The 18,004-nt window shown below is 40.8% G+C and overlaps 2 pseudogenes; both read right to left on the bottom strand.

Annotated features, from left to right (window-relative positions):
• Nucleotides 1-9,803: 9,803 nt before the first annotated feature.
• On the bottom strand, nucleotides 9,804-14,461 carry LOC121159229 (annotated as a pseudogene).
• A 667-nt stretch (nucleotides 14,462-15,128) lies between these two features.
• On the bottom strand, nucleotides 15,129-15,989 carry LOC121159228 (annotated as a pseudogene).
• Between the last annotated feature and the right edge of the window lie 2,015 nt (nucleotides 15,990-18,004).

The following is an 18,004-nucleotide window of genomic DNA, read 5'->3' as shown; positions in this document are numbered from 1 at the left end:
TGGTAGAAATGCAGCTGATATCTGGGGGAGGAGAGAATGAACAGGCTTAATCCCTTATAATTCCTACATTACAGTGTTTAAGCAAATATTTTGCAAAAGGATTTTCTGGATGAACTTCAAGCTACAAGAGGTTCAGTTTGGGGGTGGGAAGGACTGTACAAATGTTTTTTTTTTAATAAAGAAAATTGCTTCAGCTGACATTAAAACCTGGATTCTCTTTCACTAACCTGTCACACTGCTTTGTATGTTTTGATCAGACACACTTCCCTGGAGAAGAGGAAGATATAGGATTGTAAGATGTAATGTAGAGTCCTAGAATTTGTTATTTTTTCTTTTTCTGCTTTCATAAAAATTCTATTAAAGGATTCAGAATCCTGACCAAGTCCAACCTCTCTCATAGATGCCATGGAAGCATGAATTAAAAATTCTAGTGCAGTTTAACTAAGAATTATCCTGCTTAGGTGGTGCACCAAACTGAGGCTCTGCTTACAGCACCAGCATTCCATCTGGGCATTGATTTGAGTTCTAGCTGTTCTACTTCCAACCCAGCTCCCTACGAAGTTTTCCAACTCTCTCCTTGGTTGGCGTCTGGGACAAAGTTTACTCAAGGACCCTGAGAGACAATTTTGAGCCTCGATTCTACTCCACTTTCTTTTAGTGATTCTAAAATCCACTCATTTTTTGGTTATGTGGTTGTGTTTTGGGCACTACAAATGCATTCTTCAAAGTGAAATCTGCTTAGATGTCTCTCTTTGGTGGAAACTTTGCAGTCTAAATTGGTGGTCAGTGAACTACATCAATAGCCTGTCACCTGCTCGGACAGTCAGTCTGTTCTGTCTATAGTTGCTTGTCCATGGTTTCTGTCCAACTACAACAACAGAAGTAGAGGATATTTGTGTAAAGAAAAAGGTGGCTATAGCCTGGTCTCGATGGCTGACTTAGCAGTATGGAAGAATACTTCAGACGGCAACTTGTTAAAACCTGTTTCTTTCCTTCTGGGTCCTCACCACCCCTATACTCTCTGTCCTTCTTTGTCCATTTCTGTCTGTCTTGGTTGGAAATTGTCTTAGTTTGGTTTGTTGCTATGATGAAATACCTGAGGCTGAGTAACTTACAAAGAAAGGAGTTTCATGTTGGCTCATGTTCCTGGAATCTAAGAGCATGGTACAGGCATATGCAGGCTTCTTTCTGGAATTGCACTGGTTCTTCTAGGTGGGTTATCACATCCACCTGGGGGACAATTTAATCGCTTAGCTGCTAATCCTTTGTCTTTTACCTTCCTTGTAATGTTAACCTCCTGTGGTAAGTTGCAATAGTGGTGACAGCAGAATGCCTCATTCATCATTGGTGGGGCACCACATAGATTGCTCTTTCTACACCCAATTTATATGTATTATATGTAATTTCATAGATTTTATAATTGAAATATATAAGTTTTAATACTGAGAGTGAGAAATTATGTTATGGATTTTTTTCTCACTATGGGGTATTTCCACTTGAATTACACACACACACACACACACACACACACACACACACACACACACACACACACACACACATACAACGTGTTTTTGCTCTCCTCTGTTTTGCCTAGAATCTTCACACGTACGCTCCCATCAGCTCTCTGGCTAATTTGACAGTAAGGAAGTCATTGAATTTCTCTTCTCTCTCTGTTGGATATGTACTGATTTTTTGATTTACCCAATTCTTGAGGGAAGGAGGGACTGAGGGAAGTGTAGTAATCCTCTTAGAACTATGCCTGTGGAATGCACAAAATCTATTTTCCTTATATTAGTAAAAAAAAACTTAACAGAATAAAATGTTCAGCTTGAGATAAAGGTTTTGTTCATTTTATATTTTGAAATATATCCACTTGACAACCGTTTCTTCTCTCTGTCCTGCCTTCCTGGGGTGGAAATGCAATTCTTCTTGACTAGTCCTCCCAGAAGTCTTTGTACTTTCTTTGTATTAGAAATGTACAGCATGCCTTTAGAATTATTCTTCAGTTGCTATTGCGTGTCCTCCACTTCTTCCTTTTCTGCCCTTCCTATTATCTTACTTGCCATTTGCTTTTATTTCCTTAAAGCTCCTCCCCACCTTTGTTTATTGAGTTGCATGCTTAGCTAATTTAATTTCTAACTTTTCCTGTGTCCTGATAATGTACTTGGGACTGTAATATTTTCTCTAGGCATGTCTTTGCTAAACTGTATGGGTTTTCACAGGTGGAGTTTTATTTATCACTTATTTCTGTATACAGTGTCTTCTATTATATCACGTTTGCCTTAAGAACAAATGTGCTTTCATTTCCAACGGCATTATTTAAGTTATCTTCTTGTCATGATAGTTTACAGTAGTGCTTGAGTCTCATGAAGGAACACAGTCTGTTTGATATTGTTCACTAGAAATTGATTGGAATTGCAACTATCCAATATGTGATCGATTTTTGTAACAGGGTAGAATTAAAATTGTGCATTTTGGCCGTGAGGTTCTCGTGTATATTCTTTGTGTTCTTGTGGAGTGTACTTTGGGTTATAATAGGTTTTAGTTATTTCCATCATTTTCTTCTATTTGATATATTAGTTTCCAATAAATCTATCACAGCTACCAGAGCATAGAAAACTGGAAGCTTAGAGATTACACTTGGTACACATGCGTGCATGCCTTCCTTATGCCTGATCTTTCATCTGCCCCTTATGAATCGCTGATGTTATTATTCCAATGCAGACCATTGGGACGACTGCTGAGCTTTCTGTTGGCTCCTGTTTTACACCATGTTAATGTATTATATCGTTTTTAGGCTTTCAATCTCGATTTTTCTGTACATTTTTGAGTGTGGAGCTTGTAGCCAAGATTGGAATGAACAAATTCAGGTTTTTAAAATTTTTAATAAATTTGGTTAATTGCTGATTCTCTAATTATGTTAGAAATTTGTTGCTATTCTACTTCTTTTCCATTTACTGGATTTCCCTTCTCTTCCCATTCGTGTTTCAGCTTTTCCTTGCATGCATTGATAGTTATTTAATTCTAATTTTGATTTTGTGATGGCTGCCCTTAAAATCCAAACTTGTATCTGTTCACCCCTAGATTTTTAAAATCCTCCTGCTTGTCTTCCCTCCTTCCTTCCTTCCTTCCTTCTTTTTTTTCTTTCCTCTTTCTCCCTCTCCTCTTTCTCTGTCTTACTCCCTCCTCGTTAAGATGTGAGCTCTGCTTATTTTTTCCCTTTGATTCACTGGGTTCTCTGGATTACATTAGGCTAGTAGATAATTCTGCAAAGCTTCTATATTTTTCACATATTTTGTACTTGCTCTTGTCTTACACCACCTTTCGTGGCTTCTATTATCTAGTGGTTGTATTTTTACCTTTACCCTCCTTATTTGCAGTCTTTTTTTTTTGTCCTTTATCTCCTTATCCTTTCCTCTAGCATATTCAGTAAGATATTTTGTCTTATTTTATTATACTGTGTCCTTTGTATTATTTACCTTCTCTTTAATAATAGCACATTAAAATTTCATTTCTAACACTTTTCTGTTTCATTAGACATTTTTTCTTTCATTTTTCTTGTAGAAATGGCAACTTTATCCTCAAATGCATATTGATCACACATATCTTCACTTAATGGCCCATTTGTTCCATGCTAGTGCTTTGTATGTTTCTTGTATATATATTTTGCAGTATATATATATATATTTTTTTTTGGAGGGAGATGATTTACTCTTCACATTTCTACTCATTTTGACTGTGAACTTATGTTCTTCTGGAGTGTTCGCTGTGCAGTTTGGTACCGTGAATTTGTAGGGAGACAAGGTCAGACCCTAGGCTGTTGGTCCTAGTGTGTGCACAAAGGGAAAGAGGATCGCTCTCAAGAGAGACAACCCGTGATACCACAGTGTCACGTCAAATACTGGCTGCTGTCTTCATCCCCACCACTGCCAAGAGCATTTTCCAAGTCTTGTTTGTGTGTGTGTGTGTGTGTGTGTTTTCTTATTTGTTATTTCATTAATTCTCCTGTGCCTCCGTGGTCTGAGCTGACATGTGCTAAGGAACCCAGCAGTCTGTGCTTGCTCACCATGTTCGAGCTAGCAAGCACTTTGGTTTGAACACCACATGTGTGGATTAAAAAGATGGATTATGTCTTTTGGGAATGTAAGGGTTATAGTATTTTAATTTAAAGGTATATTTGAAGCATGAAACGTTGTGGGAAAGGAGTGTAGCTTGCTTTCCTTCTTGACTCTGGTTTGAGGTTGTAGTGTAGTCTGTTTTGGATTTTGGAAAAACCTCGAGAGAAATATAAGAATAGTGTGCTTGCATATTAGAAAGAATGATGTATCCATTTTCACTTAATTGCAATTAAGCATTCATATGTACTTGTATACAACATTAACTATCAAGTAAAATGTACACAATACCTGATTTCAAAGCATAATGTAAGTTTCCAGGTAAATTTGAGTTTCAGATGACAGCAGTTGAGGTTTTTAGCACCATCATGTGCCAGGCAGTATTTTTGCTTTCTTGCAGGGCACATAGATCTCCCTTAGTTTTTCCCTGCATGGCATCAACGTCTGCCTGCATCTCACTTGAGTGACCCCAGTGATTATTCTGAACCTCAGCCTCCTCCTCTGTGAAGTGGTAACAATGTGTCTGCCTTGGAGGATGTTGTTGGGATCAGCAGCAGGAAAGTGTGTCAAGTCCCTAACACAGTGCAGGACCCGGAAACAGGCACCTGACAACAGTGTTTCTATTTGGTATATCAAAGGGAAATTTACTATCACCCTGAAAATTAACGTCAACTGAACGTTTTAATTAAGGCATTTGTTGGAGTTCTAGAAAAAACAGAAAGTGGCATATGACATCAGAATATACTGCTTCTGTGCTAGATCTTGCAGATGACGTTTTTGGGTATTATGGATGCTGTGATACATTTAAAGCATATTTTTGGAGACATGAAAGACAAGGAGCTTTTGGTTGTTTTTGTCTTGACTTTTGGGTCTTTACTTACTCAACAATGCAGAATGATGACCTCTTCATTTAAAATCCCTCGTAATGGCATCCAATTTAAAGTAAAATGATCAAGCTCCTTCATCTAAGTTTAAATAAATTCATAGTCTATGGCAGTTAAGTGTAACAAGTTTCTTAAAACTGCAACCACCATGTAATTGACCCAGGTTTTTTATGTTTTGCACCAGAAATTGATTTTAATAGGACGAACTCATTGAGGTTTTACCACGCAGGTTAGAAATTCACCTAACACTCATTACAATAACTCATCGGAGCTTCTTCAGCTAAAAGATGCTAGTTTAGTAATAGCCATGGCCATTTTTTGAATATTCATTCTGTTACACATATTTCATGAGCATAACTCATTTGATCCTTAACAACCCTGAAAAGCACATACAAAATACAATCACTCAAATGGAGAAAATGAAGAGCAGCGAGGTTAAGTTGCTCATCCAAAGTCGAGTACACAACAGAGCTAGGATTTAAAACTGTCGGTGCCGAATTTGGAATGTTCCTGCTTTTCAGTATATCTCAACTGCTCCATGCACAACCCCCTACCCCCCCAAAAAAAGACAAATGAATGGAAAACCCTGAACATCTTCACAAAGTCTCTTAAAATTTCAATACAATTATAAATGCTCTTTTACACAGGACTTATCAGGCACACATGTATGCTTAAAAAAATCAGCATTCACTTAACTCATTTCATTTGTGGTCCAAAATAGTGGAGCTCTGATTTCCTGAGAGACATGAAACTGGTGGTTTATTGCATGTCTTGGTTTCTTAGTTAAAAGGAATTAATTTTGCCCATAGCCCCCCAATTGTTTCTCCTGTTCTAGTGCTGAGCTGATGGACTGGGAAGGGACTCAGGAAATGAACTCTCAGGGCTGGCAGGTGCAGCTTTGGTCTCCTGTATTGGCTGTGGACAAAGTTCGTTGCCCAGGAGAGCAGACTCCCTTGCTGAACTTGCTACCAGATCTGCTACCAGAGCTGTCCCTGAATGGAGAGGATGGTGTCCGTATCATCCTTTGCATGTGGACATAGGATGTTGGAGCAATGACAGCAAAAGCCCCTCTCTCTAGAACAACAGTTTCACAGGGTAAATGTAAGAAAGGGAGATTGTGATGGAAACACCAGACAAAATAGCCTGGAGGTCACACAGAAAATGCTTTTTGTTCCTACCTTCTGCTTTAGAGCAAATTGTTCTGTGAGGCTCAGAATCTCCCAAGGACTCAGGGGTAGAGTACACACATTACTGAAAGCCACAGAGACAGGTGGGAATGCAGTCAGACACCCACATCATTCATTCCTCATCTCGAATACTAGGAGGCTGCTGTGCAAGACTTCTGGGAGCCAGCATGGACCAGCCACCTCCTCAGCAGCCATGACTTCCTCCAGGGAGCTCTGACCTTGGAGTTGAGTGCTGGAGCATTCCAGAGCAGTGGATCAATGTCATCAGAAGATTGACCTAGCATTTTGCTTTGTCCTGCCTGCACACAGAAAGGTCAACTGTTTAAAGATAGGTCTAACTTCCTCTGCTTTGTACAATATGTAATTGAGATTCAGGTAATTAAATAGATTCCCTAAGAGCCAACCAGTGGTTGGTAGGAGTGGGATCTGAAGTCATGTCAGACTCTTTGTCCTCCTCTGCACTGCTCACCCCAGTGGGGAGGACAAGATCTCCCCAGCCCTTTAGAAACATGAACAATTATGACCATGTGAATAGGGCAATGATCGTCTCAGGAACAATGAATAAACCTTCCACTGGCAGTTCTTGGATTCAGTTTGAATTTCATCTTGTATGATGTGCAGAAATTAATGAAGTACAAGATCTGGACCTGGTATGCCTTGATAAAAAAGGACATCTTTTTAGTGACTTAGCATTTAAAAATGACCTGTTATAATAATTTTATGCTTAAATAACATCCAATAAGGGGCTGTGTTTATTACATATAATTGGAAACAGCAAAAAAAAAAAAAAGAAAATGGAAAGCAGTTATTTTCAAACAATGGCCTGGGCATGCCTTGGAAGAAACTTGAAGATAGGGAAGCTCCCTAAGAAAATTCACACTAAGCATTTAATTATTCTCCTCGGAGAACATTTCCTACAGGTTGAGGTCTTTGAGGACATAAAAACCCACACCACCAGGCTGGAGGCAGTTGACTGTAAGTAGGGGGTTGGAATCCAGGAACAAGTGAGGCTGGAAAGATGGCTCAACTGGCCAATCCTCTACCCGCAAGCACTCGCATCCCTTATGGGTGCTAGCTTGTGTCCTGACCGCTCCACTTCCTATCCAGCTCCCTGCTTATGGCCTGGGAAAGCAATGGAGGATGGCCCAAAGCCTTGGGAGCCTGCAGCCATATGGGAGACCTGGAAGAGGCTTCTGACTCCTGGCTTTGTATCAGTTCACCTCTGGCTGTTGGGGTTAGTTGGGGAGTGAATCAGAGGAAGGAAGGTCTTTCTGTCTCCTCTCTGTGAATCTGCCTTTATATTAAAAAGAAATATATATTTTAAAAAAGGAATTGAGGAACAGGATGGCCCCAGTTCAAAATACCAGTTGTGTACCCAACAACCTGCCCGGGTAGCCTGAGGACCAGGCAGAATGCCCGGAACTGGGTTTCCCTCCTTTCCCAGACTCTTAAATGATGATTTATTGAGTTGTTCCCTTCACCTCCAATAGCCTATGATATCCCTTTAAACCACAGCATCCATGACAATGGGAAAAGGCTGGAATCGCTCTCTTGTCTTTCCAGGAGCACCCCTCTGCCCCTCCTGTCCCACGGCCGTGCCGCTCTGCTCTTCACACGCACAGGATAGGCACCCAGGCCCCTCCTTCCTGCTCCATCTCCCTCGGTAAAATTTTGCTCTTTGAGCATTTGCATTTCTGCTGACTGCAAGGATCCGTTTAATTTCATGGGTGTCATTTCCTTCAAGAAATCTCTGTCTGAGCAGCAGCCCATCGAATCCCCGATAAAACATATTTTCCTACGGTAATGATTTTATGGGCCCATAAGTCATGAATTTATTATGATCTCAGCCCCTGCTGCTGATTGCTGTAAAATGCAAAGTAATTAACAGCGAGCGGTAGCAGTTATTCCCACCTGGTAACGTGTTCCTTCGTTCACTGATGGGTTTGATTAAAGTAATGACTAAAGAGTGAAGTCTGGCTGTAAAATATTAGCATGATTAATGCTGTATCCTAAATAAGAAACAAAAGTAACTGGCACGGTGTATGAAATTAAAAAAAGTACACAATCCTTTCTCACCCCCCACTCCCACCTCCCTTAAGCAATTGTTCCAGCTCATTGAGGGCATGTCTTCCTTTCCATTAAATAATGTATGGGTTCCAAGGCCAGGGGCTGGCTAGCAGAGCATGGCACACATAACGACGAAAGGCTGGTGCTCTTTTCCCCTCCCCTGTTCTCTTGATTTGCACAATGCAGCTTGCACGGAGGAATCCCTGGAGTTACAGCCTATCCAGCTGCAGTGTTTCTATCGGCTCCACACCAGGCAGGTCTTCATGATGTCACCAGCTAAAGGTGTAGACAGGCAAGGGGGAGAGGTGCTTTAGCTACTTTGTTGCTTCTTTGCAGCACTGGACTTGTTGGGAGAAAACTGGTGTTAAGGGCTACTATGGATAACCCCAAAATGAAAAACACAACAGATGTTACTGACTCTCCGGGATCCCTTCTCAGGATTAAGAACAATTTGTCCAGTTTGTAGCTCTTGGAGCAGGGGTCTGAATAAAAAGTCATTTAATGCCTACTGTGGTGTCGGCTTAATTATCTTTTATCCTAAAGATACAGAGAGTTGCCAGAGCTTCATGCAGCTTCCCTTTTCCTGGAAGATTAGACAGGTGGTACCTGGGCGTGGGCTCTCTGGCAGTTCTGCCCGTGAAATGTCAGTGTGTTGCCCTCTAACTCTGGGAGTCACACAGTGCAGGGATCCCTCGGACTGCAGACTGGTGCAGCTTTCCTGGAGTAGTTTCCTGGGCAGAGAGCGACTGGAGTGGGGAGCCTGTGGAGAGGTTAGGGAAAGCACCCATGTGGCGGACCCGAAAGAAGCTCCAGGCTTCAGCTCAGCTCAGCTCTGGCTATTGCAGCTACGTGGGGAGGGAACCAGCAGATGCAAAGTCTTGCTCTCTGTTTCTCTTTCTCCTTGCAAATTTATCTTTCTAATTAAAATACATAAATATTTTAAAAAAACGAGTGACTCCTTGAGCATTTGACTATATGTAGGTAGAGGAAGGCTTTTCTGTTTCATTTTTATTTTATTTATTTAACGTGAGCAGATTTCATGTATTCTATATAAACAGTTTTGGGAACATAATGATACTTTCCACCCTACCTTTCCTCCTGCCCGTGCTCCCACATTGCCTGTTTCTTTCATTCACTTTCTTTCTTCTTGTTTTTCTTCTAATTTGTACAATTCCATACTTTCACTATACTTTATAATCACAGGCTTAACCTTCTACTAGATATGTAATTTAACAGTTAGGCAGAAAAAACCCCACTGTTTTTAAGAGTATAACTGAAGCCTGTTAGCAATTGTCAATTTTACTCATATAGATTACTTTTGTAGTAACTCACCTGCAAATCAAGGAACACATATTTGTCATTTTGGGATTGGCTTATTTTTACTAACATAAGGTTTCCAGTTGTATGCATTGTGTTGTAAAATACAGAATTCATTTTTTATGGTTGAGCAGTATTCCATTGTGTGTGTATACATACATATATTTTGATTTTTCCTTCCTTATTAAGTGACTGTTCCAGCTGTCAAAATCACGGCAGAAGGTGACAAGTTAGAGCGGACAGGTGTACGGATGGCATAAAGTACTCATAGGCTGGGGCTTGGAGCCAAAAAAGGTGGGAAGAGTGGGGCTGGAACCCAGGAGTGGGGTCTGTTCCGAGGCAGGATGGTCCTGTGGATCTACCTACTCCTCACCCGCTCTTGTCCCCGAGTTTCTTCCCTTGCTCCTCATTGCCAGGGTCCCGATGGACCGGCTGCTTGCCTGCGGCTATGTCTTCTGGGTGTAGGTGAGCCATGGCTCCGCACAGTGGCTGTGATAAGCGTGAGCACAGGGCAGGACCCGCAGCTTGTCGCTGTCCTCATAGTCCTCCAGACAGGTGAGACAGGCCTCATACTGTTTCCCCTTCTGATGATCATATGTAGCGATCTGTCTCAGTAGCTCTTTTGGTAAGTCACTTTTACTGGAGTCATTTTCAGTGCTCAACAATGAACTCTGGTCACTGCTCCCATGGCCAGAGCCAGCAGCCCCACAATCCTGGTTTAAGGAACAAGGTTTTAGCCCAAAAGGAAGTTTGTTGTCTGGGACTAGAAGCATCTGAGGGCATGCAGGTGCTTGGAGCTCCTCTCTCCAACAAATACCTGTGGGATCCAGATGTGTTGCTGGATTTCCTCACTGTTCCACACCAGGCTTCAAAGTTCATTGGAATTCATGTTATGTACCACACAGAGGGTTCGACTGCAACATTGACCTCAATGTCCTGAGTGTTCAAAAGACCAGGTATACAGGGATGCTTTAATATAAGCAAAGTGATATACCATATCGTTTGAAGAACAAAACTTTATGATCATCTTAACAGACACAGAGAAGATATTTGACAAAATCCAACATCACTTCATGCTAAAAACCCTAAGCAAGACAGGCATACAAGGAACATTCTACAACAGAGTGTAATATTCAAAAGATCCAATGCCAGCATTACACTGCAAGGGGAAGGGTTGTAGGCTTTCCCACCAAGATCTGGAACAAGACACTCCTATTCAGCATAGTACTGGAAATCATCACTAGAACTATTAGGCAAGAAAAAGAAATTAAAGGAATTCAAAGTGGGAGAAACGAAGTCAAGTTATTTCACTACAACATGATTCTATACATAGGAGAACCAAAATACTCAACAAGGAGATTATTAGCAATTATATGAGAGTGTGGCCAAGTGGCAGGGTACAAAATAAGAGAACATAAACTGATGGACATACTGTACACAACTCCAGGGCTGCAAAAGTACTAGTCTGAACAGTCTCTTTTAAAGCAGCAGAGGAGAACTTTGAAAACCTTAGAATAAAGCTAGCCGAAGACATTGATGACTTCTATGAGGAAACTTACAAAACATTTAAAAAAATAAATATAAGAGGACTTTAAAAGAATAACAAATTTACCACGTTGTTGGATAGGCAGAATCAACACCATCAAAATGTCCATATTACCAAAAGAAATACACAGATTCGATCAAAATCCCAAATATGATCTGAATGCAAAATTCACCTAGAAAAATAAGAGATCCCCGAATAGCCAAAGCTATCCTGAAGAATAAAAATAAAGGTGAAGGAATGATAGTTCCAGATCTCAGGACATATTACAGAGAAGTGGTAATCAAAAACAGCCTGGTACTGGCGCAGAAACAGAGAAGATAAATGGAACAGAATAGAAACCCCAAAAGGAGACTTGGCAGAAGCTTCCGATTTCTGCTTTTGGATTGGCTCAGATCTGGTCATTACAGCCACTTGGGTTGTGAATCAGTGGATAGAAGATCTTTCTGTCTCTTCTTCTATCCATTAAATTTGATATGCCTTCCCAATAAAATTAATTACATTTTTAAAAAATGGCTCCCACCTTGTAAACAATTAACTTTAAATTGATCAAGGACCCAGTTCTGCACCCAGAAACCAACAAATAATTAGAAAAAAAAAACATAGGAAGCACTCTACAAGATATAGGCATAGGTGAAGGTGTCCTATGAAAGTCACCAAAAGCATAGGTAGTCAAAACCAAAATAAACAAATGAGACTACATCAAACCAAGAAGTTTCTGTACAGCAAAGACATGATCAACAAAGTGAAGAGGCAATCAACAGAACGAGAGAAATCATTTGAACACTACACAACAAATAGGGTGCAAATATCCAGGGTATACAAAAGCCCCAGCAACTCAACAGCAAAACACACCAGTTAAGAAATTGGCAAAGGAAATGAGCAGACACTTTTCAAAGGAACAAAGATCAAATGGCTATTAGATATATGAAAAAATGCTCAAGCTCCATACCAATAAGGGAAGTACAAATTAAAATCACTTTGAGATTCCAGTTAACTACAGTGAGAACTGCTTTCATTCAGAATCTATTACTAACACCTGTTGATGAGGTTGTAGGGAAAAGGTACCCTATTCCACTGCTGGTGAGACTGTACACTTGGCAGCCACTATGGAACTCAATTTTCAGACAAGTGAAAAATGCATGTGCCATTTGACCCAGCAATCCCACTCCTGGGAAATATCCAAAAGAAGTGACACCTACATATAAGAAAGCAACATGCTTATAACCTCCTTATATCCATAGTAGCACAATCCACAATAGCAAAGACATGGAAACAACCTGGATACCCATTGAAAGAGGACTGCATAACAGACTGTGGTAAATCTGTGTGGGATATTACTCAGCCGTTAAAAAGAAATGAACTTTTACCATGGGCAACAAAGTGGTTCCCAACTGAATATCATTGTACTCAATGAAATAAGCCAATCCCAAAAGGACAAATATCCATTTTCTCTATTATAAGACAAGTTTCACCCAAAATACTAAATGAAAAGATATAAAGGCAAACAGGTATTCACGTGTAATTCCACAAAAGAATGATGTAATGGAGACCAGAGTATCAGGAATCAAATAAAGAGCTGCACTATGTGCATCTCCACTCTTTATTAGTGTAGGCCCCAATAAAATTGCTAAATATACCTAGACAACAAAATACTAGACTCATACCTGCAACGTCATGACACAGGAAAAGTGCAGAACACGGCAGTTGAGACTACGCTGAAGGAATACATTATTTTATTGAAAGACTTTATATATTTTGTTTATATATATATTTGATTTTATATATATTTGTTTATGGTCACAAGCATGTACACAGAAACACACAAGGATATTCACCATAACATTGTTCACATCAGCGAAAAATACACATCCATGGGAGACCCCTCAGTGGACATCTGTGTGGTAGAATAGTGAGAAAGAAGAGCTGTTATGTCCTGACATAGAATGTTGCTTGATGTATTTTATTATGTGAAAAAAAGCAAGTTGCAAACAGTATGTAAAATATGTTCCTTTATCTAAATGTATATTAAAGCATATTTAAGTAAAAATGGCAAAATATGCACCAGACTCTTGACAGTATTTCTGAGGAGTAGAACTACAGGAGACCTTAAAATGGCCCTTTGTGTGTGTGTTGCATTTGATTGCTTTTTAAAAAATCTTTAAAATGTTATGGTACAATTCTATAGAGTCTAGGATTCACCCCCACTGCTTTCCCTGTGGACTCTGCTCAGTGCAGTTAGCTAGAAACAAGCCCACTCTGGCTCATCCCTTAAAATCCACTCTTTCTGCGCCGCTGCACAAGATGGCGTCTGGCAGGGCACTGCTGAAGGATCGGGGCTGGTCAAAACTGTTCAGCAAGATTGGCAGGTCTCAGACTGCATTCGCCTCCTGAGCTCCCCACCTGGCTGCCACCAAGAGCCGAGCAGAGGCTGCTGCTGGAGCCCAGATTACTGGGATCTGGGTTGCTGGTGGGTTTTCTGTTCACTGCACACTGCTCTGCCGTCAATGCTGCTTCTCTGCGTTCAGGGGGTCCCCACATACCCCTGCCCACTGCCTGACCCCTATTTTTTCTATAATCTGCTTCTTGTGCTTCACCCTGTCTAAAGATTCTCCATCGTTCCAAATGTGTCTGCACCCTATGCCGCCATCTTGCCTCGCATCAGGACTATATTATTCTAAAATACAGAGGCCCATGGGGAGGGAGAAGAGGGAAGGAGTAAATGGAAAAACAAAGGAGGGAAGCCTTATACCTATAAAACAGTGTAATTGAAAATAAGAACTTAAAAAATTCATTGCATAGTTCTTAATATTGAAATATCAGGTGTATTCATGAACAGTGAACATCTTTGTGTAAATAGTCATAGATGGAAGACCCAGGGGTCACTCTGGTGGGCAGGGGTTCCAGTTCCTGCCCACACTAGGCCCCATCTCCTCACAGCTCGGCTCTTCTGGACAAGGTATGGCTGCAGGCAGAGTGCAGCTCCCAGGTGTATGAATATTTATGTTCATACTCATATTTATATATATTTTTTTCAAGTGCCCAAGCTGGTAGCATTTACTGTCTCCTTACTCCTACACCAGGCACCTGTAAGATAGCTGTTTGGGCTAGGTCAGTAGTGGAGCTCCAATCAGAGACAAAAACCAACAACAGGCACTCTTGGTCCTTTCAGACCAGGAGCTACACAAATGGTTCACTCCCTGCACAGGCCACTGTCAACACACACCCACACCAGCCTCCTGACCCCCTTGCAGAGACCACTGCAGCCCAGCTACCTTCCCCTCTCCTTTTGAAGCAAGAATCTAGGGTTTTTATTGTCAGGACTTCAGTGCCTCCCGCCAACATCTTGATGTTGATGTCAATCTAACTTCATTAAGAGAACCAAGGTTTTTTCACCCATCAAAGCATGTCCAGAATTAAAAGGCCTTAATGGACAGAATCGGTGATGTTTTGGTTAGAGCGAAGAATAAAAGGTGGCAATGAGTGGTAGGTCATTGTCTTCCAACATCTAAGTGTTCTCAGGCAGAAGGAAGAATCAGTTACACAGGTCCAGACAGAAACAGGAGCAGGACAGATTTTTTTTTTTTTTTTGTGTGTGTGTGTGTGTGTATCCTGTGGTTATACAGGTTCAGACGGAAACTGGAGCAAGACAGATTTTGTGTGTGTATTTCCTGATGAAGGAATTTCCTTATAAGTAAAGTTTTCCTGAAATAAGGGAAGCTACATTAGGAGGTAATAAAGTCTCATTGCTATAAGTGATTGACTAAGTTTCAGGGATTGTTGGAAGATGCCATCCTTGCCTTGGCAGGGGAGGCTGAATCCTAAGGTGTCTGCAACCTGTTCATAACATGGAGATTCTGTGTTTGGATATCAGGCTCTTCAATAAATGTCCTTGACCCACGGTCCCACTGTATCGTGTCTCACTGCGATGTAATACAGAGGAACATCAGGGGTGTACCAGTGTGTCCTATTCATGCACACACAAATGGGAGTGAATAGCTAAGCCACATCTTTAATCAGAAGCAGATTCCAGGGGTTCTGGGCCGTCGTACATAGGCAATTTCCCAAGTTCCCGGCGATGTCTACTGTGATGAACTTTGTGCCTTAGCACATGCGTTGATCAATTAATGAATGTGGCTGAATAGGGAACTGTCTAGCCAAGAATGGAAGATCTTCAATAGTACTCATCGTCACAGCAAAGTATAATGAGCAAGGCACATCTAAAAGATGTATTCAAGAAGACATAGAGAAAGATGTAGAATTGATATAGCCAAGCTATATTGATATAGACAAGCCAGAGGAAGGCAGTCTATACCTTCTCTGGGACAATGTAGTCTATGAAAAGGTCCTCAGTGCTGGTGACAGACTGGAGCCTGGCAGAAGCAGAAACTAATGATGGTGCATGGAGTCTCGGCTGTTTTGGTCTCATGTGAGGAGTGCTATGCTGGTCTGCTGGCGAGGATCTGCTCTCTGAGGACGCTGCTGCTCATTCTAACAGCTGGATTTGGTAGGCATGCTCCTTACCTGTGATGCAGATACAATAATAGGCCAGCACCATGAGCAGAAATGGGATGTAGAAGGCCATGACGGAACAGGTGCCAGCACAGGACTTGTTGACCATGAAGTCACAGTAAGGGGAGGTGGGATTCTGGTTGAATTTCCTCTTTTTTGTTTTTTTCCTATCAAATCAATTATGCCAATGCTATGTCAGACTTGTATATTAGGGGAAAAAAGAGATGAGCAAAGGGGTGACCCAGTAGCCTCCCAATATTAACATGAGTCACAGAGGGGTCATCTTTATTCGGTTGTCAGTTGATGTATATCTAGGTTGATTGCATGTCTTAGCAATTGTGAGTTGAGCTGCAATAACCATTGGGGTACAGATCATTCATGTACAGATTTCATTTTGTTGGGATAAATTCCCAGGAGTTTAGGTGGTTGGGTTATAAGGTAAACATATTTTGAGATTTCTGAAGAATTTCCATATTGGTGGAAATTCACATGGACGCTGTTTGGTAGCCTTTCCCCATATCCTCGCCAGCATTTGTTTCCTGATTTCTACATTACAGGCATTCCAAGAAAGGTGAGGTGAAACCAATCTCCCCAACAGGTTTCATTTGCATTTCCCTTATAACTAGTGATCCTCAGCACTTTTTTTTTCTAATTGTGTCAATTGGCCATTTGATTTTTGTCTTTTGAAAAGTGCCTGTTTATCTCCTTTGCTGCTTTCTTAACAGGATTGTTCGGTATGTTGCTTGTTAAGTTTCTTGAGCTCCTTATAGTTTCTGGATATTGATCCTTTATCAGTTGCATCGTTTGCACACATTTTCTGCTGTTATGTCAGTTGCTTCTTTGTTGAGAATTTCCTTTGCTGTACAGAGCTCCTTAGCTTGATGAAATCCCATTTGCTTGCTTTTGTTTTTATCGTCTGTGCTTCTGGGTCTGTTCTGAGTCTTCACTTATGTAAATGTCTTACAGAGTTTCCCCAAAAGTTTTATATTTGCATTCTAGCATTATTTTTCCTAGATCCAAGAGAAACATTTTTTTTTATTAGGATCACAATGAATTAGGGTAGATTGTTTTGGGTAGCATGAGCATTTTAATGATATTAATTCTTCTAATCCACAAACACGGAAGACACAACTTTTTTGTGTTGTTTATTTCTTTCTTCAATTTTTATAATTTTAATTTTAGAGATATTTCACCTCTATAAGCTTCTTTTAGGGTATTCACATATTTTGTAGTTATTGTGAATGGCACCAATCTTAGAAGTTCTTCCTCAACTATAGTGTTTTCTGTGTATACAAAGGCTATTTGGATTTTTGTGCATCGAATTTATATTCAACAACTTTACGAAACTCTCTTAGGTGGTAGAGTAATCTTTTAGTGGAGTCTTTTGGTTGCCCTGTATATAGGATCATGTTACATGCAAAAAGGGATAATTTGCTTCCTCCTTTAGAGAGAAACCTTTTAGTGAGAAGTTTACTTGGTCAAGCACTAGAAGATTGAGGCATCTAGAATGCAGAGTCTGTCTCATTAATTCACTATTTGAAACCCATATATAGTCTCTGACATCAAGGCTCTAAGTTGAAAACTTTAAGGTCAAGATGAGGAAGAAAATATCATTGACAAAAGACAGGAATGAAAGGAGAAATGGGAACGTGGGAGGGACTCAGGGCCACCAAGGCCTTGGGGAAGAACATGGATGAAGAGTTAGAGAGGATGCTACACCACACACATGACAGGCAGGGGTGGCTCTTCTGCGCACCATGTGAATTTGGAGAGGGAAGGGCCAGCTCATCTGGACAAAGGAGCATCCTTTTTTTGAGCTCATGGCCATGGAGAGAAGGAAGAAGAGCACTGTTAGTTTATGCTTCTTTTATTTCAGTACAGTTCACAGCATTTCAAATATGTAAGATCTCTATGATTGAAGAGCACCAGGCATATATGTTCATTTTGAAGGTTTGAGGAGTCAATTGTGGGGGAAGATAAATGTTTTAGTTCGATGAAATGATTAGTAAGAGGCAGTAGAGAGGTCAGAGCTGTGTCTTTTCCATTCACCAGTCAGTGTTCATTTTCTTAACAGGTTGGCTTCACATGACAAGTTTTTGGAAGCTGAACTCTAAACCGACAGGCCATCCATCTGTTTGTGCAACCCACACACAGTGTCAATGACCATGGCTTTGCTGCCAGTCCCAGGGATGTCTCATGTACTGCACTAGGAAATCGCCCAGTATCAAGGTATTGGCTAGGCTTTCCCCTACTGCAGTGAGATTGTAGCTTCCTAAGTGGCAGGTGTTCTTGCTACTATTCTAATCAAGGATGGAACAGAGGCAAGCTGAGGTGGTGGGTCAAGGCCAAGTGGGAGGAAATAGAAATTCATCAAAA

This window comes from Ochotona curzoniae, unplaced genomic scaffold (genome assembly GCF_017591425.1).
Source record: "Ochotona curzoniae isolate NIBS_2020 unplaced genomic scaffold, NIBS_Ocur_1.0 contig_4105, whole genome shotgun sequence".
In the NCBI taxonomy this organism is placed as follows: Eukaryota; Metazoa; Chordata; class Mammalia; order Lagomorpha; family Ochotonidae; genus Ochotona; species Ochotona curzoniae.
This window is presented reverse-complemented; position numbering and strand designations above follow the sequence as displayed.